Here is a 27,859-nt window from a genome sequence, read left to right as displayed (position 1 = left end):
CCGGTCATTTTATATTCTCCTCTCAGATTTTTGATTATTGTTTGCTTTACTGTGTGATGTTCTGTCAACAAAACCGGCTGAATTGCAATGAAGGGAGAATATTTTCCCATATTTTACTTTACTATAAGAAGTTTTATTGGACTTTCCGTTTGGACTTCTACAAGAAGACCTATAAAAAGACTTCTCTAACATTGGACTTCTATAAGCAGACATCAATGAGAAATTCTATTGGAGTCCTATAAGAAAACACTAAAACCTAAGAAGTCCTATATGACTATTGGATTACTATAAGAAGAAGTGCTATTGAACTTCTCTAATCTTATTAGACTTTTATTGGAAGGAAGTCTAATCTTAGAAATCTTATTGGACTTCTCCAAGAAGTTTTATACCCTAGACAGACGGCAGCGTTAGTTTGCATTAACTGCCTTAATTCAAATTAATTCGTGCATTATCCTCATTCTTAATGCGCAAAATCAAACTGAATTTAAAATGACTTTAGGTATTTCAATATGGCAATACTGTAAAAGAGAGCCCATACTCATGTAAGAGGGAGAGCATATTCATACTCTGAGATTGCAAACAACAACAAAACAGTTGTTTATCAGCAAACAGCTGTTTCGAAATGCAGAAACTGTCGTCCGTCAGGGTAAAATTTAATGCAGTTCTTAATGCAAATTAGCGCTGCCGTCTGCACATAATAAAACTAAATTTAAACTTAATTTAGGCATTTCAATATGGCAATACTGTAAAAGAGAGCCCATACTCGTGTAAGAAAGAGAGAGAGAGAAAGCATATTCATGTTCTGAGACACAATTTGCATTGCAAACAACAACAACATAGTTGTTTACCAGTAATAAACTGTTTCGTAAATACAGAAACTGTCGTCCTCTGTCAGGGTAAAAATAAATGCAGATCTTAATGCAAATTAACGCTGCCGTCTGTCTAGGGTATTCTTGGGCTTCTATAAGAAAAACTATTGGATTTTTATAAGAAGGCTTACAATTAGACCTATTGGACTTCTAAAAGAAGACTTCTCTATGTCTTATTGGACTTTTATATATGTAAATCCCTATTGAACGCAGAGAAAAACTATTTTTCCTTTTTGTAGTAACAACAATGTCTATTTTTGTTCCAACAAAATATTTTTTTGGTCAAGCATTGTAATTGCAAAACCAATAATACCATATTTTGCTCCAAACATACAAAACAAAAACAACTTGCGAAATTCCGCAATATTGCAAAAATCATTAACAATACCGATGCACAGTGGATCCACTTGTATGAAGAAAATGGCCAAAAGTATTTTCTGTGCAAATATCAAGTTAATACACTGGTTACAGCTTTGTGGTGCTGCTCAGATTGTTTTAAGAAACCATGAGCGTGACATTCTCCCCTCTTTCCCCTCTGGTGGGATGTGCGTGAAGATAAAATCGATTTTAACTAGCGGAGACAAAAACCATAAATACCACCACCACATTTAGCCAAGACACATTCTCTCACGTATAACAGATTTAGAACAGTTTTAAAACAGTTCTAAAAACGATTTTGACAAAATATAAAATCGTTTTTTAAGAATATGTGTTTTAGACCTTTTTCAGGATCTAAAAAGATATGAGCACACGGAAAATTGACAAAATTGAAAAAAAAAAACGGAAAGTTAAAAAAAGATTCTGTAGGACTTTTTATTGAAAACCTTCATACATGTGGGTGGACCTATTGAGGGCCCTCCTAGGCGAAATTTATGCCGCGTACCTACAGATGGCGAGTACAGCTAATTAGGCCATTAGGTCGACTATAAGAAAATACAAATTTGATTACAGGTTGATTGTATAAATTTTGAAATATCGACATTTTATGAAAAACCTTCTTATATCTGGGTGGACCTATTGAGGGCCCCCTAGGCGAAATTTATGCCGCGTACCTACAGACTGCGAGTGCAGCTAATTAGGCCATTGGGTCAACTATAAGAAAATACAAATTTGATTACAGGTTGATTGTATAAATTTTGAAATATCGACATTTTATGAAAAACCTTCATATATGTGGGTGGACCCTAGGCGAAATTTATGCCGCGTACCTACAGCCTGCGAGTGCAGCTAATTAGGCCATTGGGTCGACTATAAGAAAATACAAATTTGATTACAGGTTGATTGTATAAATTTTGAAATATCGACATTTTATGAAAAACCTTCTTATATCTGGGTGGACCTATTGAGGGCCCCCTAGGCGAAATTTATGCCTCGTACCTACAGACTGCGAGTGCAGCTAATTAGGCCATTGGGTCGACTATAAGAAAATACAAATTTGATTACAGGTTGATTGTATAAATTTTGAAATATCGACATTTTATGAAAAACCTTCATACATGTGGGTGGACCTATTGAGGGCCCTCCTAGGCGAAATTTATGCCGCGTACCTACAGACTGCGAGTGCAGCTAATTAGGCCATTGGGTCGACTATAAGAAAATACAAATTTGATTACAGGTTGATTGTATAAATTTTGAAATATCGACATTTTATGAAAAAACCTTCATATATTTGGGTGGACCTACTATAAAGGGCCCCCCTAGGCGAAATTTTTGCCGCGTACCTACAGACTGCGAGTGCAGCTAATTAGGCCATTGGGTCGACTATAAGAAAATACAAATTTGATTACAGGTTGATTGTATAAATTTTGAAATATCGACATTTTATGAAAAAACCTTCATATATTTGGGTGGACCTACTATAAAGGGCCCCCTAGGCGAAATTTATGCCGCGTACCTACAGACTGCGAGTGCAGCTAATTAGGCCATTGGGTCGACTATAAGAAAATACAAATTTGATTACAGGTTGATTGTATAAATTTTGAAATATCGACATTTTATGAAAAACCTTCTTATATCTGGGTGGACCTATTGAGGGCCCCCTAGGCGAAATTTATGCCGCGTACCTACAGACTGCGAGTGCAGCTAATTAGGCCATTGGGTCAACTATAAGAAAATACAAATTTGATTACAGGTTGATTGTATAAATTTTGAAATATCGACATTTTATGAAAAACCTTCATATATGTGGGTGGACCCTAGGCGAAATTTATGCCGCGTACCTACAGACTGCGAGTGCAGCTAATTAGACCATTGGGTCGACTATAAGAAAATACAAATTTGATTACAGGTTGATTGTATAAATTTTGAAATATCGACATTTTATGAAAAACCTTCATATATTTGGGTGGACCTATAAAGGGCCCCCCTAGGCGAAATTTATGCCGCGTACCTACAGACTGCGAGTGAAGCTAATTAGGCCATTGGGTCGACTATAAGAAAATACAAATTTGATTACAGGTTGATTGTATAAATTTTGAAATATCGACATTTTATGAAAAACCTTCATATATGTGGGTGGACCCTAGGCGAAATTTATGCCGCGTACCTACAGACTGCGAGTCCAGCTAATTAGGCCATTGGGTCGACTATAAGAAAATACAAATTTGATTACAGGTTGATTGTATAAATTTTGAAATATCGACATTTTATGAAAAACCTTCATACATGTGGGTGGACCTATTGAGGGCCCTCCTAGGCGAAAATTATGCCGTGTACCTACAGACTGCGAGTGCAGCTAATTAGGCCATTGGGTCGACTATAAGAAAATACAAATTTGATTACAGGTTGATTGTATAAATTTTGAAATATCGACATTTTATGAAAAACATTCATATATGTGGGTGGACCTATTGAGGGCCTTTGCGTATACGTCAAATGAAAACTCATCTGAAATCCATTGGATTTCGTTTGACGTTTAATCAATCAATGGAATTGACAGTTGAAATCGAGTGGATTTCGTAATGTAAACCAAAAATTAAACAAAATATCCTCTATTACAGAGAGTAATGTTTTTCAAAACGAACTGACAGTGTTGCAAAATTTTACTGATCGCTACCAATATCATGATTTCATCCCCACTCAAACAATCGAAAATGAGATTGAACTTCAACAAAAAAACAAAACAAACAAAAAACAGCCGAGGCATGGGCGAATTAGAGCTTTGTTAAAATCAAAAAAACAAAATTCCAATAAACAACCTCACAGGCAACTGTGTTGGTGTTCTCTTCAACTCACAGAATTCGAAGAATTCTTAGTTGATACGTGCTGACATGTTGCAAAATATTTTGATTTTGGTGTTTCTTTGGAAAAGCCGAAAAGTGAGTGTGATTCTCATTCATATGGGAATACTAGACACTTAAAGAGTTCGGTTTTTCGCTAAAAAAGGCATCATTTCAAAAACTGAGAAGCCAATTGATAATTCCCTTCGCCGGGATGAAATCATGATATTGGTAGCGATCAGTAAAATTTTGCAACACTGTCAGTTCGTTTTGAAAAACATTACTCTCTGTAATAGAGGGTAATAAATGAAGTTGAGCCAATGGGGGAATACTCCACTCAAACAATCGAAAATGAGATTGAACTTCAACAAAAAAACAAAAAAAAATATGTACAATAATAAAAACATTAGATTTACTTCGTACGAAACAGCCAATGACAATATTACCCACTTTGTTCATTAGCTTGTGTAGCTGAGTTGGTTGAGAGCTTGGCGTTGGAGTTTATGGGTCTTGCGTTCGAATCCCGGTTTAGCTTTGCTTTTTACTTGAAGCAATAATACATTCACTACTTTTCTTGGGATCATTCTAAGATTTTTGCATAATTGGTACGGCATATACATTTTCCCTAGGGGCTCCCTTAAAGTATTGTCCGTTATCTGTCATTCCACGCTTATAAAGAATCATTTGGCGTATGCATTTCCACGGATTTGGCCTAAATCACTTAAAAATCGATTTATTTTGTTATTTTCAACTTTTGGCGCAAAATAATACGCTTTAAAAAAAAGTTATTTATTAAAAAATGCTTTAAAAATCTCAAAAATATAATTTTCATATAAAATTTATACCAAGATACATACATATGTACATACATATGTATATAATCAAGCCTCTAAGATTTTCCGCATTTTTTTAAGAAAGCCGGATTTCAAGAATGCTATCTATGCATTCCACAGTGGATCCACTTGTATGGAGAAAGTGGCCAAAAATATTTAGAATGTAAAAATCAAGTCAATGCGCCGGTTACAGCTTTGTGCTGCTGCGAAGAGTGTTTTAAGAAACCACGAGCGTAACATTCTCCCCTGAAAAAGGTCTAAAACACATATTCTTCAAAAACGATTTTGTCAAAATCGATTTTATATTTTGTCAAAATCGTTTTTAGAACTGTTTTAAAACTGTTCTAAATCTGTTATACGTGAGAGAATGTGTCTTGACTAAATGTGGTGGTGGTATTTATGGTTTTTGTCTCCGCTAGTTAAAATCGATTTTATCTTCACGCACATTCTGGTGGGGGTATACGGTACGAATTGTTTTATGCTGTTAAATGTCATGAACAAAAGTACCGCCTATCTTATAATGCAAATATAGGCATGGGGGAAACAAAACAATCTCCAAAACAACATAAAAACCAACCAATTTAGCGTGTTAAATATGCCAACATTTTTGTCTGATAACGGGTAAACATTTTAAATTTGTTTGAAGAAGACTTCTAGTCAATTATGTTAATCTACGTGGTCAGATAACGGAGTTATACTCTAATATATTTGCAGAAACAATATTCTAGTGCAGCTTTAGTCTGCGACACACAATTTAAAGCCTGGCACTAGATGGCAGCTCATATTACTTACTTTCTTAGCTGGCCCATTACAGAACATTTGTTCCATAGACCGAACTAAGAAAAGATCTCCAATTCTCTCTTTTTTGTGCTTCGCTTTTTGGAATACCGCGCCTTGTCATCTCATCATCCACTTGTTTGCGCCATCTATTCTTTGGCCTGCCAATTCTGCGTGCACTGCAATGTGGCTCGAATTTATACACCTTTTTAGCGGGTTCATCATCGCTCATTCTTATGATATGGCCTAGCCAACGCAATCGTTGCATCTTGATACGTTTAACTATATTGATGTTGTTGTATTGCAGATACAGCTCGTGGTTCATACGAAGTCGATATTCACCGTCCACGCAGATTGGCCCGTAGATCTTTTTCTCACTGCCTTATCTGCTGGCTTCGGAACCATACATCAGCAGTATCAGTATTTTGTAAAGCGTTATTTTTGTTTGACGAGTTGTGGCTTTGTTTTTAAAGTGCTTACTTAAGCCAAAGTAGCATCTGTTGGCCAATACATTTTTTCTTTTTATTTCACAACTGATGTCGTTTGTTGTGTTTACGGCGGTGTCGAGGTATAGGAAGTCTTTTACTACCTCAAAATTATAGGAACCAACTTCAACTGTTGGTCCGATCTCAATGGACGCATTGCGCGTCGACACCATCAGCTTGGTCTTCTCGCCGTTTACCGCCAGACCCACGTTAGCAGATTCTCCTTCGACCTTCATAAAGGTATCGGTTACTTCTTTTACTGATCGTCCCATGATGTCTATATCATCAGCATAAGCAAGTAACATGTGGCTATTGGTGAAGATTGTGCCACTTCTTTTGACGTTTGCCTCTCGTATAACCTTTTCTAGCAGGATGTTGAAAAGGTCACACGAAAGGCTGTCTCCTTGCCTGAATCCTCTTTTGGTACAAAACTCTTCGGAGAGATTCTTTCCTATTTTAACTGAAGATCTTGTGTCAGTTAGGGTCATTTTACAAAGCTGAATGAGCTTTGCGGGGATACCAAATTCAGACATGGCTTGGAATACCTTTGAACGTAGCGGGCTGTCGATCTGCATCTCTTGGGTCTTCTCCAGGCTAAATATCTGGTCGATGGTGGACTTGCCAGGTCCAAAGCCGCATTGGAAAGGTCCAATTTAGGGATACGTAATCGAAGTCAAAAATCGACTATTCGATCTTTCGATTTTTACCTGCAACGGAAAAATCGACTTTTTGATCATTGGATTTTCACCTTTAACAAAAACGTCGACTTTTCGATCTTTCGATTATGATCAAATCGATTTTTGATCGATTTTATAGCTTTTTTGATACATATCGCTGTCAACAGAGGGTGTTATTACAATAGGCCTGTTCGATAACTTCGCAAGTAAAAAGTATTTGCAAGTTCTTGCAACTACTTGCAAGTACACTATCTTGTAGGCGATAGGGAGAAGACTTATGCCCCTATAGTTGGAGCATAAAGTCTTATCTCCTTTCTTATGGACGGGACACAGGATGCTCAGGTTCCAATCGTCGGGTACGCGTTCTTTCTGCCAGATGGAGCTAACTAGCTAATGCATACACTACATCAGCGTGTCGCCTCCGGTTTTAAACAGCTCGGCTGGTAGGCATTCAGCTCCTGCTGCCTTATTATTCTTCAGCCAGTTTATTGCTGTCTTTACCTCATCTTGACCGGGTGGTATACATTCATTCATATACACTGTTACCAAATTACCTTGCTGGTCTCTACAGGAGGATGTGCCAGTTCCAAATCCATCAGTTTGATGTTTCACTCTTTGGTAGATTTTCGGATTTCATTCTGTCTCCTGTACATCTCGATTTATCCACACTCCCGCTTTTCCATCTCTCTCTTTTTTCTGCGGAAAAGACGTTTCTCCTCCCCTTTCGCGCTACGCGTTGCTATTGATTGTAGAGTAGCCCTATATGCCGCATTTTTCTCTTCGGTAGCAGCACGACACTCTTGGTCATACCATGGATTCTTTGGTGGAGGTCTCTGGTATCTAAGTATAAATTTTGCCGCTGTTTGCATGGAGTGGGCAATACTTTGCCACTGTTCTGATATGTTATCGGGACGAGGAGTGATTAAGCAATTGGTCTAGTTGAGTGGAATATGCTGTGGCTATCTGTTGTGATTGCAGCTTACCGATGTCCAACTTCCGTGTTGTGTCTGTTCGGACTTTGTTTGCTATGTTTAACCCGGTGCGTATTTTTCCTGCAACAAGGTAGTGGTCCGAGTCTATGTTTGCACCACGAAACGATCATACATCAAACACGCTCGATGCATGTATTGAATCTATCACAACGTGATTAATTTGATTTCTTGCTCTTTGATCTGGCGACAGCCAAGTGCCATTATGAATATCGAGATGCTTAAAACTGGTATTGCTAACCACCATGTTTTTTGCAGCTGCAAAGTCTATCAGCCTCATACCATTGTCAGAAGTTTCACTGTGGAGACTGAATTTCCCGACTATTGGGCCAAAGATATTCTCCTTTCCAATTTTGGCATTAAAATTGCCTAGAATGATTTTAATGTCATGGGCAGGGCAACGGTCATATGTTTCTTCTAAGCGCTCGTAAAATATGTCTTTGGTCTGTTCGTCCTTTTCTTCAGTGGGAGCATGAGCGCAAATAAAGCTGATGTTGAAGAATTTAGCTTTTATTCGAATTGCAGCAAGTCTTTCATTCACTGGGGTGAAGCTGGATACCAGATGTTTTAGTCTCCGACTAACTACGAATCCACAACCAAACTCATGATTTACGTCATGGCAGCTATAATACAGTGCGCCACCTTTAGGTGTTGTTGTGACGCCTTTCCCAATCCATCGTATTTCCTGTATCGCAGTAATATCGGCCTTGTACTTTTCAAGTACGTCTGCCAATGCGAAGACTGCACCTTCTCTATAAAGAGTGCGAACATTCCAGGTGCAGATTCGCAGATCATGGTCCTTAAAACGTTTGCGGGTTTCGTCAACTTTAGAGGGGTTTGTTTTTCTTTTCTTTCGTTTTTTCATAGTTGGCTGCTTTTTCCCTAGGGTTACTATTACTAACCCGACGCCCAAACCCAAGTTTTTAACGTTCTTATGGGTGAACGCGCGGCACATGTTAGCTCACTACCTTTATCTGAAAGGTCTTCAATCTGCATAACTGATATTTTATTCAAAGGAAACTTGTCTGAATGTGCTTATATCTACCGGAACATTCCACCGGAATGGCAACTATTCGTCGAAGTGTTCATTACCAAAAAAAAAGAAATAACAGAAAGGAAGTCTTCTATCTATAAAATACCTGATTGAAAGGTCTTCTATCCATAGGAAACTTGCCTGAAAGACCTTCTACCTGCATGGAAGGTTTTTCTACCTGACCAAAATGCCACCAATGTTCTATCTTCTTAAAATGTCTTTCATCGATAGAAGGCCCCAAAAGACCTTCAGATTATTTATTCACGCATTTGCCTAAAAAGGTCCTTTTGTCCGCAGAATGGATCTCGTACTGCATCTATGGTCTTCTATCTATAGGAAATCTTTCTGTCTTGCCTGAAAGACCCTCTAACTGTCTTGCAGTTTTTCGAACTAATATGTATCTTATCGATGGAATGGCTTCTGAAAGGCCTTCTATTTATAGAGACTTGTACGAAAAGTCTTCTATCTATAAGACACCTGCATTAAGGGCGTTCTATCTATAGTAGATTTGTCGGAAAAAATGTATGTATCTCTTTAAAAGAACTTGTATCTATCTGAAAGGTCTTCAGGCTGCATAACTGGTATTTTAATCAAAGGATACTTGTCCGAATGTGCTTATATCTACTCTTTGTACGAGTATTCCATCAATAGAATACCTTCAAAGGTCTTGCATGATTCGGAGTATTGTCTAAGGGGCCTTTTATCCATAGGAGACTTGCCTAAAGGATCTTCTATTTGTCTAGAAGTTCTTCTATTCATAGAAGGTAATCTTAAAGGTTTTCTATCTGTAGGTGACTTGAATGAAAAATCTTCTATCCAGGCTTGTCTGAGTTGTAAGGATCTACCATAAAAATCCGCAGAAAGGACAACTGTCTGAAAGAAGTACCTGCCCAAATTCCGTTCGAAATATCTTCTATTCATAGTGAAAAATCTTTTATTTGCTGAAAATGTCTTTTATCGCTAGAATATCATCTGAAAGGTCTTCCATCCAGAGGAAAGTTGACGGAAAGGTTTTCTATGTATGAAATATCCGGCTAAATAGTATTTTTCCAAAGGAGACTTGTCTGAACGAGTTTCTATCTAGAAAGGGTTTCTTTCTGCCTAAAATGTCCTTCATCGGTATAAGGTCTCCAGATAATTTATTCATGTATGTGCCTATACGGTCCATTTGTCTGTAGAATGGATTTCTTACCTAGTATGTTCAACTTACCTGCATGCATGGTCTTCTGTCTACAAAATACCTACCTGTATGATCCTACCTACCTGTAAGATTCTCTACCTCTCTGGAAGGTTTTCCAACTGCCCAAAATGTATTCTATCGATGGAAGGGCCTCTGAAAGGTCTTTTATACTTGTCCAAGAAGTCTTCTACCTATAAGACACCTACCTGTAGGATGTTCTATTCGTAGTAGACTTGTCTGAAAGGTTTTGTCTCTTTAAGAAGGCTCATGTCTATCTGAAAGGTCTTCAGTCTGCATAACTGGTATTTTATTCAAAGGAAACTTGTCTGAATGTGCTTATATCTACCGGAACATTCCATCGGAACGGCAACTATTCGTCGATATATAGATAGAAAACGTCCTTTCAAATATTTATATTTTTTGGTAATGAACACACCAAAAAATATAAATATTTGAAAGGACGTTTTCTATCTATAAAATACCTGATTGAAAAGCCTTCTAAACATAGGAAACATGTCTGAAAGACCTTCTACCTGTATGGAAGGTTTTTCTACCTACTCAAAATGCATTCTATCGATTAAAGGTCCCTTGAATTGCAGAGAAGAATTGTATGCGATGTCTTTTATCCATAGCAGGCATATCCCAATGTCTTCTGTCTGTCAAAAATGAATTCTATCGTTAGAAGACCTTCGGATAGGCCTTTTATCAGCCTAAAGGATGTTTTATCCAAACGGAACTTGAATAAAAGAGCTTCTATATATAAAGTATCCACCAGGAACGTTTTCTATCTGCCTAAAATGTCGTCCATATATGGAAAGCCTTCGGAAAGGTATTTTGTAGGATTGTATTTTATAGGAAGCCTATTTTGATGGTCTTTTATCCACAGAAAACTTATCTGAATGGTCTTCTACCTATAAAATACACAACACAACTGTCATGTATTTGCCTGAGAGATCTTTTGTCGATAGAATGGATCTCGTATCTAGGAGAAAAATGGCTGCTATACGTCTATGTGTTCATTGGCAAGAAAATAGAATTATCTGAAAGGGTTCTTTCTATAAAATACATATCTAAAGGGTCTTCTATCGTTAGAAAGCCTTCTGGAAGCTCATCTGTCGATTAAAATTCGTTCTTCAAGGTCTTCTTTCAATAAATACCTGTCTGGAATGTCTTCTTAGTGCCTAAATGTTCTTCTGAAGTCTTTTATCCATAGGAGGTAACTGGAAGGTTGCCATCAGACCGAAATGCATTCTATCGATAGAAGGACTTTAAAAACGTCTTCTGTTGTCCAAAAGGTCTTCCATGTGTAAAAGGTCATCTGAAAAGTCTTCCATTCATAGGAAACTTGTCTGAAATATATTTTATTTGTCTAATAGGTCTTCTATCGATAGAATTCAGTTCTGAATGGTATTCTATTCGCAGGGTTTTTTCTGCCTAAAATGACCTTCGTTGGTATAAGGTCTCCATATGATTTCTTCATGTATGTGCCTATAAGGTCCTTTTGTCTGTAGAATGGATTTCGTACCTAGTATGTTCAACTTACCTGCATGCATGGTCTTCTGTCTACAAAATACCTACCTGAATGGTCTTATGTCTATTTGCCCAAAAGATCCTCTACCTGTCCGGAAGGGTTTCCAACTGCCCAAAATATATGCTATCGATGGAAGGACTTTTGAAAGGTCTTCTATACTTGCCCAAAAAGTATTCTACCTATAAGACACCAACCTGAAGGATGTTCTATTCATAGTAGACTTGTCGAAAAGGTTTTTGTCTCTTTTAAAAGGCTCATGACTATCTGAAAGGTCTTCAGTCTGCATAACTGGTATTTTATTCAAAGGAAACTTGTCTGAATGTGCTTATACCGGAACGGCAACTATTCATCGAAGTGTTCAGTACGAAAAAAGAGAAATATCCGAAAGGACGTCTTCTATCTATAAAATACCTGATTGAAAGGTCTTCTAAACATAGGAAACTTGCCTGAAAGACCTCTACCTGCATGGAAGGGTTTTCTACCTGCCCAAAATGTATTCTATCGATTGAAGGTCCCCTGAATTGCAGAGGAGAATTGTATGAGATGTCTTTTATCCATAGCAGACATATCTCAATGTCTTTTGTCTGTCAAAAATGAGTTCTATCGTTAGAAGGCGGATAGGTCTTATATCAGCCTAAAGCGGGTTTTATCCAAAGGGAACATGAATGAAAAAGCCTCTATCTATAAAGTGCCCGCCAGGAACGTTTTTGTATATGCCTAAAATGTCTTCCATCGATGGAAAGCCTTCGAAAAGGTATTTTTGTCCATAGGAAACTTATGTTAATTGTCTTTTATCCACAGGAAACTTATGTGAATGGTCTTTTACCCATAAAATACACAATACAACTGTCATATATTTGCCTAAGATATTTTTTGTCGATAGATTGGATCTCGTATCTAGGAGAAATCCACGGAAATGGCTGCTATACGTCTATGTGATCATTGACAAGAAAATATAATTGTCTGATAGGGTTCTTTCTCTAAAATACCTATCTAAAGGGTTTTATATCGTTGGAAAGCCTTCTGGAAGGTAATCAGATGATTAAAAGGCGTTCTTCAAGGTCCTCTTTCCATAAATACCTGTCTGGAATAACTTCTTTGTGCCTAAATGTTTTTCTAAAAAGTCTTTTACCCATAGGAGATAACTGGAAGATTTCCATCAGACCGAAATGTATTCTATGGATAGAAGGTCTTTAAAAAAGTCTTCTGTTGTCCAAAAGGTCTTCTATGTGTAAAAGGTCATCTAAAAGGTCTTCCATCCATAGGAAACTTGTCTGAAAGATATTTTATTTGCCTAAAAGGTCTTCTATTGACAGAATTCAGCTCAGAATTCAGTTCTGAATGGTCTTCTATTCGCAGGAGTTTTGGTACATTACTTTATTTGCCTAAAATGTATTTTGTTAATAGAAAAGAATAGAAAAAACCTCATAAACCGCATAAATCTCATCTCAATCGCTGCTTTATATTATAGCGAGAATATGATACTAACTTCCATACTTTATAATTATTCGAGAAATTCATTCAAAACATTCGATAAACAGACTCTGTAGAAACACAATTCCCTAAATACCTATAGGGCATCGATGAATCAACAACAACAATTTTGCTGAAAATCTTCATGCAGATCATTTGAAGGCAGATCTTCTATCTAAGTCTGCCAATGGAATAATTAAATCCATTGCTTCGAAAGACTCCTTCACAAACGCCTGAAAATTTGCAGAAGCTCCAAGGTTATAGCCCTGTCTGCAATTGCTTTGAAATTTTGTACCACTTGTAGTGTTAAAACATATATTTTCACCAAGATAGAATCCGTTACTGCTTTATTTTTAAAAAATAGGAATTTTCTCATGAATATTTAGGTCCAATACTTCTGGTATTTGTTTTTTTACAGTCATATACGTACGAGTCGTAAAACCGACTAATTCTTTATTACATATAGTTTTTATTTTTATTGTTGTGGTGGTGGATTTCACCCTAATTATATTCCACATCCTTAATTCTCATTTCACATTAACTTGTAGTCGCATGCTAAGATATTCGTTGTGTGGTAGTAAAATGCAAAAGAAGCAGAACAAAAAACAACAACAAAAAAACTCAGTTAAAAATATTTACTTTTTCCACAAAATCTACCTACCATTCCTCCATCTTTCTGCTCCACCCCCATTACGCTTTCACATGGAGGCATAGGGAAATGTCCGTCATTGCAAAATGTATTCCTTTAAGGAAAGGACATGAAACAAGTCTGAAGAACTGAATGGGGTGTTTAAGGAACATACAAATCGAAAAGGAAAAGAATTTCATTTTATGAAAATGGTTGGCTTTAAGGCATACATAGCTGCCTTTGAAACAGCCTGGTATGGATGGCATTTTGAGTCATGTTGAATTTACGACGACATATTAAGTCGTGGTGGTAGAAGATGGAGAGCAAGACTGGCAAAGAAAATATAAAAATCAATTTCTGTAATGTTTTCTCCTACTATTGAAAGTCTTATGAGGATGTAATTCTTGTTTTCCATGACTGTGTTCAAACATAAGATGCAAGTGTTGTTATTGCTGCCTCCAATACAAGTGACATTCCATTGACCCAGAAAAAGTTCATACCCATCATGCAAGTCAAGAAGTCTTTATTGATTTCGTTGCAAAATGAGAGGGTGTAAAGGCATCAGAACTTTGGAAAAGGTCTTGTTTAAATTGATGGGACCATGGTGGCCTATTTTACCGGATTTTACAAAAGGATCGTCTGATCAAAGTTTTTATAGCACCTCAGTCTTTAGGCTAACCGAGGGTATATTCACGTAATAACGGCTTTGAATCACAATTACGAAATCCATTTCACACAATTTGAAGTCGATAACTATGGAACGGATAAACTAATTTGATCCAAACTTGGCAGTTCGTAATATTTTTTCTCTCTTCCTTCTTGAAAGGCTTTCTATCTAAAAAAAAAGTTTTCGGATTCCAGAAGATCCTGTCCTGAGGTATACGTATATTCCATATATATCCACCGAAGCCCAAGTGTTCGTCTATGCATAGATAAGTGAGCAAGGGGTTACATCTGCTTAAAGCGTCTTCTATTGCTATCTTTACTGAAAGGCCCTCTTCCTTTTTTGTTTCTCTGAAAGGTATTTCTATGTATAAAAACCCTTCCCGAAGGACCTTTTTTTGAAAGGTTTTCTATCTATCTGATAAGTCTTCAGTCGTTTGATAAGATTTCAGTCGTTTGAAGACAAATCTGAGGGATATATTCCTGTTTGAAAGGTTTCTGTTTTCAGAAGACCTGTCTGAAGGTAGGGATCTTCCATAAATATCCACCGAAATGGCAACTATTTGTATATGTTCTCATTAGCGAGAAAGGTCTTATATCTGCCTAAAGCGTCTTCTATCCATAGAAGACATTTTCTAAAAGGTTCTCTCCACTTCTAATTCTCCGAAAGGTCCATTAATTTACTCGTATAAAATACATGCCGGAAGGGCTTTCTATCTATTTCAAAGGGCTTCTATCTACCTGAAAAGTCTTCCGTCTTTTGGATACAAACGTCAAAGATTTTTCACCTGCAATTTTTTGAATATCTACCTACCTAAATAGTATCCTATTTATAAAAAACTGCTGGCGGTATATTTCTATTTAAAAAGTTTTCTGTTTCCAGAAGACCTACGAGGAGGTAGGGATGTTTCATAAACATCCAACGAAATTACAACTGTTCGTCGAGGTGTTTATTAGCGATAATGGTCTTCTATCTAACAGAAGGCCTTCTGCCTAAAGCACATTCTATTGATAGAAGATATTTTCTGAAAGGTACTCTTCTAATCTATCTATAAACTACCTGAATAAAGGGTCGGCTATCAATGGAGACTTATTGGAAAGGGATTATATCTATAAAATACCGGAACGGAAAGTTTTCTATTTGCGCAAAATGTCTTCTAGTTAAAGAAGGCCATTTAAAAAGTCTTCCACCAATAGAATATGTATCAGGAAGGTCTTCTATCTGTCTGAAAGCATTTCAAGCGATAGAAGGCTTTCGAAAAAGACTTCTTTATAAAATACATACTTAATGCGATTTGTGCCCAAAAGAGAATTTGTCTGCAAGGGTTTCTATCTATAATATACCTGCTATTAATGCCTCCCATGGATAGATGGCCTTCTAAAAGGTCTTTCATTCATGCGAGATTTGTCTGAAATATCTTCTATCAATGGGAGACTTATCTAAATGGTCTTCTATCAATAAAATACCTTTCCGAAATCCATTTTATTTGTGTCTTATATAATGTATTTTTATCTTCCACAAAAATCCACCGAATCGCCTATTTGTTTATTAACAAAAAGGAGAATTATCTGTAAGGTCTTCTAGCTATAAAATACCTGACCGATATAGCTTTTATCCATATGAGACTTCTGTGAAAGATTGTATACTTATAAGATACCTGCTTCGAAGGCTGTATGTCTGCCTAAAATGTATTCTACCGACAGAAGCCCTTCTGAGAGGTCTTCCATTCATAGGATACTTGTCTGATAGGTCTTCCATCGATAGAAGGCCTTCGGAGAGGTTATATTTTATTTGTCTTAAGGTCCATATGCGGCTTGTCTGAAATGTCTTCCTTTTGTTTTCTGTTAATTAAAGGCAATTTCAATGGACTTGTATGCCTACTAGACGTGTATGAATGGCCGTCTCTCACAGAAAATTTTTATCAATAGAATAGACAAAAGAAAGATCTGTTGTCTACCTAGTGTATTTTTTCAAAGGTAGCATTTACGAAAGGCCTTCTATCTATATCCAGAAGTTTTTCTACCTGTCTAAAATATCTTCCATCGATAGAAGGATTCTTGAAGGTCTCCTGTTCGTAGGAGGTTTGCCTAAAACGTATTCAATCTATAAGATATCTGTCTCAAGGACTTCTATCCATATGATACATGCCGGAATGGTGTATTATCTGCCCAAAGGTCTTATATAGATAGCCTTTAGAATGGTCTGTCTGGAGGGTATTTAACTTGTCTGATGTGGTTTCTATTTATAAAATGCTTGCCATGAAAAGGTTTTCTACCTAAAGAAAGGTATTCTACCCATCGGAGACTTACCTGAATGGTATTTTATTTCCGTAAAAGGTCGATAAAATACCTTCTGCAAAGGAGTCTACCTACAAAATACCAGCATAAAAGGTATTTCATTTGCTTATATTGTCTTTTCTCAAAGAAGGAAGGTCTTCTTTCAATTAAATACCTGCTTGAAAGTTCCTCTAATAATATAAGGCCTGTTTTTCTTACGATAGTAGATCAGTGTATTCTAGCGATAGAAGGCATTTTCCGAAAGGTCTTTTCTCGCTTGCTTCTCCGAAAGGACTTTTTTGTAATTGTATAAAATACCTGCCTGAAGGGCTTTCTATCTATTTAAAAGGTCTTCTATCTACCTGATAAGTATTCCGTATTTTGAATACCAACTTCAAATTTTTTGCCTGCAAATTTTTGTATCTGCCGAATATCTACCTAACTAAAAAGTTTCCTATTTAATATACTAGTACAAAATACCTGTCTGAAGAGCTTTTTATCTATTTCAATGGTCTTCTATCTACCTGATACATATTTTGGTTACAAACTTCAAAGGTTTTTTGCCTGCAGATGTTGTATCTAAAGAATATCTACCTGCCTAAAAGTTTTCTGTTTGTAAAAAACCCTATATCATGGTATGTTCCTATCTGAAAAGTTTTCTGTTTCCAGAAGACCACCTAGGAGGTAGGGATCTTTCTATGTGTTCATTAGCGAGAAAGGTCTTACATCTAAAGAAAGGTCTACTGCCTAAAGCTTCTTCTATCGATAGAAAATATTTTCTGAAAGGTCCTCTTCTCAAAAGGTGTTTTTCTGCCTGAAAGATTTTGTATCTATTTTGGTCTTCTAATCTATCTATAAACTACCTAGATTCACTTTGGCAGTTTTGTTGAGATGTGTGTTTTACTTGCTATTTGTATGTAGTCAAGCTTAATCTCATATTTGTTGTTTTCAAATTTAAAAACAACAAGTTTAAAGTGGGGTGTAGTTAAAATTGATTACTTTTGGGGATGGCAGATAATACTAGTTTCGTCCAACGCCACTTGGACTCATCAGTTCTCTTAGTTCTTTGTATTGAAACAAAGAACCCTTCCCCAATTTTATGACGACTCGAGCTCAAGAATAAGTGTGACTGATGAATTCGTTTAAATGCGAATTCAACCGAAAACACCCCAAAAGTAATCAATTTTAACTACACCCCACTTTAAACTTGTTGTTTTTAAATTTGAAAACAACAAATATGAGATTAAGCTTGACTACATACAAATAGCAATATAAACTACCTATATAAAGTGTCGGCTATCAATGGAGACTTGTTAGAAACGGATTATATCTATAAAATACCGGAACGGAATGTTTTCTATTTGCGCAAAATGTCTTCTAGCTATAGAAGGTCATTTAAAAAGTCATCCACCAATACAAGACGTATCAGGAAGGTCTTCTATCTTCTATCTGGCTTTCTTCTATCTGGTGGAAAGAGGATTTTTGTCAAAGTGAGTAACAACAGGGCTCTTGGAATGCTGTTTTATAATACAGAGCTGTGTGTATGGTGTAATAGGAGACGCAGAAGCTGTTCGTGCTTTGTTGTTGTTGTTAACCAACGTAGCAAGCCAAGAGGAAAAGAAAAAAAATATTGGAAAGTAGACTCGGATTGTTTCCTTTTAGAAGTATTATAACGTCGTCTGCTTTGCAGACTAGGTCAAATCCTTCTTCAGTTAAAGTCCTTAAGAGACTATTTATGGTAGTAACCCACAACAGAGGTGATAGGATCCCTCCCTGTGGCGTTCCTTGTCCAACTTTGTCTCTTATTTTAACGTCATATAGCCCGCAGCTTATACATCTGTTCCTTAGCATGTGGTTAATCCAGTTCATTAGGACCATGTCTACCTGTGAAACTCGTCTAGGGAGTGGATAAGCGTTTCGGTGCTGACGTTGTTGAAAGCGCCTTCGGTGTCGATGCATACAGCGAGTATATAAATCTTTATTTCGAAGGTTCTTTCTATGTGGTGTACTACTTCATGTAATGCGGTTTCCACTGTTACTATTTATCATGGTGTCGACTGTCCGTTCCATTGTCTTGAGTAAGAATGAAGTTAAACTTATCGGCCGATAAGATTTTGGTAATGCATAACTTGCTCTGCCAGGTTTAGGGATAAAGACTACCATTGCCTTCTGCCAGGCTATGGGAGTATATGCAATTTTTAAGCAAGCTTTGAAGATACCGACCAGTTTGGACGCAATAAGGTCGACTTCCCTCTGTAGTAGAGCCGGGAAGATCTGGTCTGGTCTAGCTGCTTTATACGGTGAAAAGCTCAAGATGGCTTGTTTGGCCATTAAGCTGTCGATTTTTGGCTCCTCTTCCGATGAGTAAACACACTAACAGGTAATTTATCTACAGAATACCTTATAAAAGGTATTCTAATCATAGGATACTTGTCTGGAAGGTATTCAATCTATAATATATCTGCTTGAAGGGTGTGCTAAACATGATCTGAAAGGTTTTCCATATGTTTAAAAAAACTTGCTTTGATAAAGGCTCTTTGATAGACATTCAATCTGCCGAAGGGGAGTTTTATCTAAAGGAAACTTGTTTGAAAGATCGTCTATATAAAATACCAGAAATCGATAAAAGCCCTTCTAAAAGATCTTCTAATATCCATATGTGACTTATTTGGACTTATCTATAAGATAATTATCTTCTTTAATTTGACTAAGAGTCCTCTTGCCGATAGAACGGATCTCGAAAACTACGACAAAAGTCCACCGAAATGACAACTGTTCTTCTGGCAATTCATTGTCAATAAATGTGAATTGTCTTAAAGGTATTTTATAGATATATCTACTGATAGGTATTCTATCCAAAATAGACTGGCGTGAAAGATCTTCTGTCTATAAAATACCCGCCTGGAAGGGTTTCCACGTGTCCAAAATTTATTATATTGAGAGATATTTTACCTGTCAAACAGGCAATTTATCGATAGAACACCTGCTAAAAGGTATTATAATCTTAGCAGACTTGTCTGGAAGTACTTCTATCTATAATATATCTGCTTGAAGGGTATTCTATCTATATTCTTCTAAAAATGATCTGAAGGGTTTTCCATGAGTTTAAAAAACTTGTTTTGATGAAAGCCCTTTTATAGTCATTAAATTTTCCGAAAAGGAGTTTTATCTAAAGGAAACTTATCTGAAAGATCGTCTATATAAAATACCTGACGTCGATAGCAGTCCTTCTAAAATATCTTCCAACCATATGGGACTTATTTGATTAATATTCTATCTAGACAATTATTTTCTTTAATTTGTCTAAGAGTTATTTTGCCGATAGAACGGATTTCGCATGTACCACCAAAGTCCACCGAAATGGCAACTGTTCTTCTAAGTGTTCATTAGCAATAAATGAGAATTGTCTCATAGGTCTTCTATATATAAAATAACTGCCTGATAGGTATTCTGTTCAAAGGAGGCTTGTGTGAAAAATCTTGTATCTAAAAAATACCTGCCTGGAATGGTTTCTACCTGCCCAACATTTATTCTATCGATTGGAGACATGTCTGAGAGGTATTTTACCTGTCAAACAGGTAATTTATCTATAGAGTACCTGTTGAAGGGTATTATAATCATAGGAGACTTGTCTGTAAGGTCTTCTATCTATAATATATCTGCTTGAAGGATCTTCTATCCATAAGAAACTCTTCTAAAAAGTATCTGAAAGGGTTTCCATATGTTAAAAAAACTTGTTTCGATAAAGGCTCCTTGATAGTCATTCAATCTGAAAGGAAGTTGTATCTAAAGGAAACTTATTGTCTTTATATAAAGTACCTGACATCGATAGAAGCCCTTCTATCAAAATGCGATTTATTTGAATGATATTCTATCTATAAGAGAATTATCTTCTTTAATTTGCCGAAGAGTTCTTTTGTCGATAGAACGGATGTTTCTTATCTACCACAAAAGTCCACCGAAATGGCAACTGTTCTTTTAAGTGTTCGTTGGCAATAAATGAGAATTGTCTCAAAAGTCTTCTATATAAAATACCTGCCTGACAGGTATTCTATTCAAAGGAGACTTGTGTGAAAGATCTTCTATCTATGAAATACCTGTCTGGAAGGGTTTCTACCTGTCCAACATTTATTCTATCGATTGGAGACATGTCTGAGATGTGTTTTACCTGTCCAACAGGTAATTTATTTATGGAGTACCTGCTAAAAGGTATTATAATCATAGGAGACTTGTTTGGAAGGTCTTCTTCTTATCGCCGTTGACTGCCAGACCCACTTTGGCAGACTCTTTTTCAATTTTCGCAAAGGTGGCTGTTACGGATCGAGTTGATCGAACTATTATGTCAATATCGTCTGCGTAGGCCAGTAGCATTATATCCTTATTCTATATAGTGTTATTTTTTATCTCTATCCGTATATTCGTATTACCTTTTCCGGTAGAATGTTAAATAGGTCACACGATGGACTGTCACTTTGTCCGAAACCTCGTTTTGTTTCAAAAGGTTCGGAGAGGTTCTTTCCTATTTAACAGCTGACCTTGTGTTTGCCAATGTCATCCTGCATAATCGTATAAGTTTTGCAGGGATACCAAACTCAGACATGATCTGTTTTTGGCGTGTCTTCTCTAGTAGTATGATAATATCAGCTTTGCACTTACCAAGTACATCCGCCAGTGCGCATACTGCACCTGCTCTGTAGAGATTCCTCACATTCCAGGTGCAGATTCGCAGTTCATGGGCCTTAAAACGTTAACGGGGGTCGTCAAGTTTAGAGGGGTTTGGTTTTCTTCTTTTTCTTCGTTTTTTCATAGTAGGCGGTGTTTTGACGCGGTGAGTTCTTATGGGTGAACGCGCAGCACATGTTAGCTCACTACCTTTAAAGGATGTTAAAGGCAGCTCCCGAGGTGATACCACGGGGAGGTTAGTGTCCACTTGAGATGAAAGAGGGACCAAGATAAATCCTGGGTTGTGCCATGTTAAAGCCGGTCAGGACCGTTGCTTGGTATCATTCATCCCCTGCGACAATGTGTTAAAAATGTTGACAATGTGTTAAAAAATTGTAAAGCACTTATAGGTTAGGTTAGGTTTAAGGATGCGCAGTAGAGGTAGTATAGGTGACTGCTTCACTCGAAGACAGTTGGTCCATTGTGTTCATCCTATGTAGATTGTAGTTGAAGATTTAAAAATGTGAGGATGTTGATGCGGTATAGTGAGATGAGGATGATAGGGTAAAGTTGATGAAGGGAGATGATGAGTTGATGGTGCAGTGCAGATAGGATGAAGATGTACAGATGAGAGGTTTGATGCCGAATTATAGATGATATTGTGTTCTGGCGTTTGTGTCACTGCTTCCCCAGTGGAAATGGTGGGCATTGGCATCACATCCAAGGACGACCCAGCCTATGCTCCCTAGTTTAACTCCACAAGATGCTGAGTGACCTTGCCTGGTGGTTCGCTGTCTTCATAAGACAGGTAAATCGAAGACAAAACTAGGGGGTTGCTCCAACCTTCTTCCATCCGTACCGTGGTTATATCACCTCTACTTGTCCCCATTCGAGGCCGCGAAAACAGAATAGTTCTTGCCGCTTAGCCTGCTCACCTCACCCGTTTTTGTATAAATAAGGTTCCTGGACTAGGGCGATGTCGATATCATGAGTCGAGAGGGGTTTCAGTAGTTCAGCAGCAGCATCAGCAGCAGCTTTGCAATGATGCAGATTTATCTGCACAAAGCTATGCTTTTGCCGCTTCCTACCTATTGGGGCTTTGGTGGGATTCGGAAACATAGTCGTCCTAATCCAAAAGTGCAGCACCCCTCCTTGACTTCTTAAAAAGTCCTCTCCGGACTTGTCAGTGGCGAATTTGATGACCAGTCCGTCGCTCTTCTTAAAGGAATCGATAATCCTCCAATTCCCCATCTGAACACCGACGTTCTGCTTCTCAACCATCTTCAGTATTCGTCCTAGCTGCATTGAAGGAGGAGGTACCCATACTGAGGTTACTATCCCACATGGTATCGCAGAGGTACAACCGCCAGATTGCTACCTTCCCAAAGAGAGTCAATGTCAATAACTGTTTTAACAAGGAAGTCTGCCGATTCCTTGTTTTCACAGGTAATTACTTTGACGCCCTTGTAAAGAGCAGCCTGGCCTAGCTGCAAATTGGTCCGGTCAACCACGTCCGAGATGAGGATGTCCCGAAGACGACCCTCTACTAGCAACCAATGACTGTCGCTGATACGCCCATTGGTTTCAGCCCTGTCTATGATCGCCAGCCGGATCTCACCCGGAACAATCCGTCGAGCAGCGTTGTCATCCTGCTTCGGATTTGACGAGCAACCTTCTTTGAGGGCTACGAGGCTGGCGCATTGGATAAAGGGGTGTCCTTATCTGAGTTGAAGTCTCCTCCCTTCGATGGGGGTTACTCGCTCTCTTGACGTAGGGATTTCACTGATAAGCACTTCCCTCTTACTTACGTGGGGATATTCTCTTTCGAATCTCCTCACGGACTTGGGGTTAGAGCGTATCATTTGAAACTCACTTACGCTGATGATGTTGGGGTCTTTATTAGCATACCGATTGCAATAATTAGTTGCCCTTCGGTATGATTTTTTGTCTCTTGCTTCTTTGGCTTTGGCAGAATTGGAGGTATGTGGATTCAGCGAATCATCCATCTTATCGATAGGTTCTTCGCTCGTGCCACTCTCCTCCTCTACTGCTTTTTGCTTTAGAAGTAGAGGTTTGTCGGGATTGTCCGATACCAAAACGTCTGTTCCAGTTGGACAGCTCGTTTTAGCAGATTTGTCATCGGATGGGGGATCATTAACGAGACTAGAGGTAGGGATATGGATCACTGTCGCGTCTATATATTCCTCCTCCTCAGTCAGCGATAATCTTTCCCAAATTTCATCCGGGATGCTTTCCTCCTTGAGTGTCAAGGGAACACATTCCTCAATAAGATTGAAGAGTAGTAGACTTTGTCTGTTTAGGCTGTCATTAATATGGTCCAGTTCCGGAGTGTCGTCCCCGCACAATGGTCTGGTCAACCACGTCCGAGATGAGGATGTCCCTAAGACGACTCTCTACTAGCAACCAATGACATTCGCTGATACGCCCATTGGGATCAGCCCTGTCTATGATCGCCAGCCGGATCTCACCTGGGACAATCTGTCGAGCAGATTGAGGGCTGCGACGTTGCCGCATTGGATAAAGGGGTGTCCTTATCTGAGTTGAAGTCTCCTCCCTTCGATGGGGTTTCGATCGGAGTTGCTCCCTCTCTTGACGTAGGTATTTCACTGATACGCACTTCCCTCTTAGTTACGTGGGGATATTCTCTTTCGATATTATCGATAGGTTCTTCGCTCGTGCCACTCTCCTCCAATACTGCTTTTTGCTTTAGAAGTAGAGGTTTGTCGGGATTGCCCGACACCAAAACGTCTGTTCCAGTTGGACAGCTCGTTTTAGCAGATTTGTCATCGGATGGGGGATCATTAACGAGACCAGAGGTAGGGACATGGATCACTGTCGCGATTGAGGAGTAGTAGACTTTGTCTGTTTAGGCTGCCATTTATATGGTCCAGTTCCGGAGTGTCGTTCCCGCCCAGTTTTGCAGTCCGCTCATTTGCAGCAGAATTTGAGCTGCTGGCAGAAACATTGGGGGAATCGTTGTCAATGTCCATATTTGTAATTTTCAAGGATAATGAGGAAGTTGCACTTGTGAGTGTAATGACTGAGGGTGCCAAGGCATCCATACCTACATCAGTCGAAGATTCGTTTTGAGGGTTTTGGGTTTTGGTCTTTTTTTCATTAAAAGTTCGTATGTTCATGGGATATTGAGTTGTGGAGGAACTGAGCTTCACCGTGGCATAGCCAGGGCATGAAAATTACACGTTGAGTCGCCCAGGTATCAACGAGGCTCCGTTCAAATACAGTTGGTACCCTAACTGAAAACCTTGAGAACACCGATTGGCACGTGGTGGCTTAACACCCCGGTGTTAATAGATCTCAGAATTATTTTGATAGGAGATCGCTACCAAATATGTGTCACGCATTCCAGAGATACACTGTGGGTTTTCAGTGCACAGTGTTGAATAAGTGGATAAAAGTGGATAGCCTTTGGTCGGTCACAACCACCCGGTTCAACACTCTAAGAAGTTGAATGGGAAGATTGTGGCGTCTAGCCCCCGCATCGCGCCAAAATCGTTATCCCCGGCGGGAGTCGTATGTGGCAATGTTTTTGCGAAATCATGAATGAAAAATCAACAATGTTACCACATATTTTCAAAATTACACGCCTCGGTAAACGCACGTGGAAATTACCAAATGCGTAGGTAAAGATAACTAATGTGTAGCTACCTACCCGGTTACCTAGGCGGGCATAAAATACCTTCCTGTAAAATACCTTTAGGCAGGTATCCTCCCTTCTTGCTACAGACGAATAGTTGCAATTTTGGTCCTAGATATGAGGTCCGTAATATCGACAGAAGGCAAATAATTGGCAATTTAGACATGTATTTTTCTAGATACAAGGTAAGCCTTCCCAAGGGTCTTTCATCCATAGGAGGCTTGTCTGAAAGGTCTTCTATTTATAGGTCTGTCTGTCCAATATCCCACCGGATTATCTTTTAATTTCTATTCATAGTATTTTTTATTTGAATAAATATAAAAATAAAATATGACCAACACCAATAGCAATAGAAAATCTAGAAATAAATAGTTGTGGTAATTACAGTTCATTTCCAACCGATGATGATGATGACATGTCAGAAGGGGGAATTATAATGACGACAATGGTGACTCCTCTCTCCAGCCATCGTGAATAGGCGGGTAATTTGTGAATGAATCAGTTTGCCAAGCTCCACAACAATTCGACCACAAGCCCAACAACAACAACAAAGACCAAAGACATGTTATTAACACTTTTAGACATGTAATTCCATGTTGTTTTGCGAATTTGTTGGAATTTGTTCGTTGTTGTAATAACACGGCCTTGTTGTCGTTGAGCAAGGCAATCAATTCGTGTTCATTTGACAGTTCATTTTGATTTCAGGTTGTGGTTAATCGGAAATAGTTCAAAGTGGAGTGGAAAATGTTTACGGTGATATGGGTGTTTCTAGATTTAAGGATCGTACCTGATCGGATTTGGCATCGAAAAGTTCACTTCCACTTTCATGTCATATTAACATGACATAATGTCATTATTTTCAGGATTGGATTGCTAAGTGGACGTTCTAAGTCAAGTTTTTTTGTCTTTCTTATGGGTGAAGATGTTTTATGGAACATGTTAGCTTCCTAAGTGACACCGCGAGCAGATCAGAGTCTAAATGAAACGACGGAATTTTTCATTTCAACTCGTGATCTATCATCCATTGAAACACTTCATAAAGTTGCCTCCCAACAGTTTTACGTCTGTCCTGCAGCCCTTCACAGTACCACATCGCATGTGCACAATCTTCTTTTAGGTACCACATGTAGCTAATCTTACTTTAAGCTTTAATATGTCCTGATTTGTGAGCAAGTGCTTATGTGACTGACCCACATAAATCGAAATGACCACAAACATACACATGTATGTCCATTTGTATGTATGCGTGCATGTAAAATATCTGCAATATGGGAATATCTAGTTGCAGTTTAGTTATTCCCTTCACAAGTCCTTTTGTTCTGATCATCATTTGCCATTTTCGTGTTAAAAGTGTTTTGTGGCACGCAATATAAAAATGAAATAAATGCGGATTTTTATGGTTTATCTTTGTGCCGAAGCAAAAGGTGACTGACACTTGGTGTACATTCCAAAAAGTGAAATTGCACTTTAAACGGTAATGAGAATTTATTTTCTCTGTAAAATGGGATTTTAGGATTTTTCTGTAACACTATGGAAATTTTCCACGTTGGTGGAAAAAAATTTTTCACGTTGGTAGATAAAATGATCAACGATTGGTGGCTAAAATTATCTCCAATGGTGAATAAAATTATCAACGGTGGTGGATAAAATTTCCACATTTGTGGATTAAATTATCGATAATGGTAGATAAATTATCCTCCTTGGCATATAAAATTATCCATGTTGGTGGATAAAATTATCCAGATTGGTGGATAAAATTATCCACGATGTTAGACAAAATTATCCACGACTTTGGGTAAAATTACCTACTTTAATGATAAAAAAATAAAAAATTAGCCACGATAGTAGATAAAATTATCCACCATGGATAAAATAAAATTATCCACGCTGATAGATAAAATTATGCATTTTGGTGTATAAAATTATCCACGATGGTAGATAAAGTTATCCACGATGGTGGACCCAATTATCCATGATGATGGATAAAATTATCCATCATGGTGGATAAAATGAACACTATGGTGGATAAAATTATCCACGATGGTGGATAAAATCATCCACGTTGGTGTGCAAAACTATCCACGACGGTGGATAAAATTATCCACGATGGTGGATAAATTTATCAACGATGATGGTTAAAATTATCCACGTTGGTGTATAAAACTTATCCACGATTGTGGATAAAATTATCCACTATGATGGATAAAATTATGCATGTTTGTGTATAAAATTATCCACGATGGTGGACAGAATTAACCACGATGATGGATAAAATTATCCACGATGGTGGATAAAATTAACCACCATGGTGGACAAAATTATCCACGATGGTGGATAAAATTATCCACCATGGTGGATAAAATTATCCGCGATGATAGATAAAATTATCAACGATGATGGATAAAATTATCCACGTTGGTGTATAAAACTTATCCACGATGGTGGATAATACTATCCACCATGGTGGATAAAATAAAATTATCCACGATGATGGATAAAATTATGCATGTTGGTGTATAAAATTATCCACGATGATGGATAAAATTATGCATGTTGGTGGATAAAATTAACACGATGGTGGATAAAACTATCCACGATGATTGATAAAATTATCAACGATGATGGATAAAATTATCCACGATGATGGATAAAATTATCCACGTTGGCGTATATAATTATCCACGATGGTGGATAAAATTAACCACGATGGCGGACAAAATTATCAACGATGGTGGATAAAATTATCCACGATGATGGATAAAACTATCCACGATGATGGATAAAATTATCCACGATGATGGATAAAATTATCCACGATGATGGATAAAATTATCCACATTGTTGTATAAAATTATCCACGATGGTGGATAAAACTAACCACGATGGTG

At 37.8% G+C, this 27,859-nt stretch overlaps 1 protein-coding gene across 10 annotated transcripts in view; it reads left to right on the top strand.

Moving 5' to 3' along the window:
- The window catches only part of plx (PTB_TBC1D1_like and TBC domain-containing protein plx), a 126,152-nt gene that overhangs the window by 9,233 nt on the left and 89,060 nt on the right, over positions 1-27,859 (top strand). The gene's annotated exons all lie outside the window — the stretch shown is intronic.

This window comes from Musca autumnalis, unplaced genomic scaffold (assembly GCF_047663935.1).
Source record: "Musca autumnalis isolate F117 unplaced genomic scaffold, ASM4766393v1 scaffold_1, whole genome shotgun sequence".
Classification (NCBI taxonomy): Eukaryota; Metazoa; Arthropoda; class Insecta; order Diptera; family Muscidae; genus Musca; species Musca autumnalis.
This window is presented reverse-complemented; position numbering and strand designations above follow the sequence as displayed.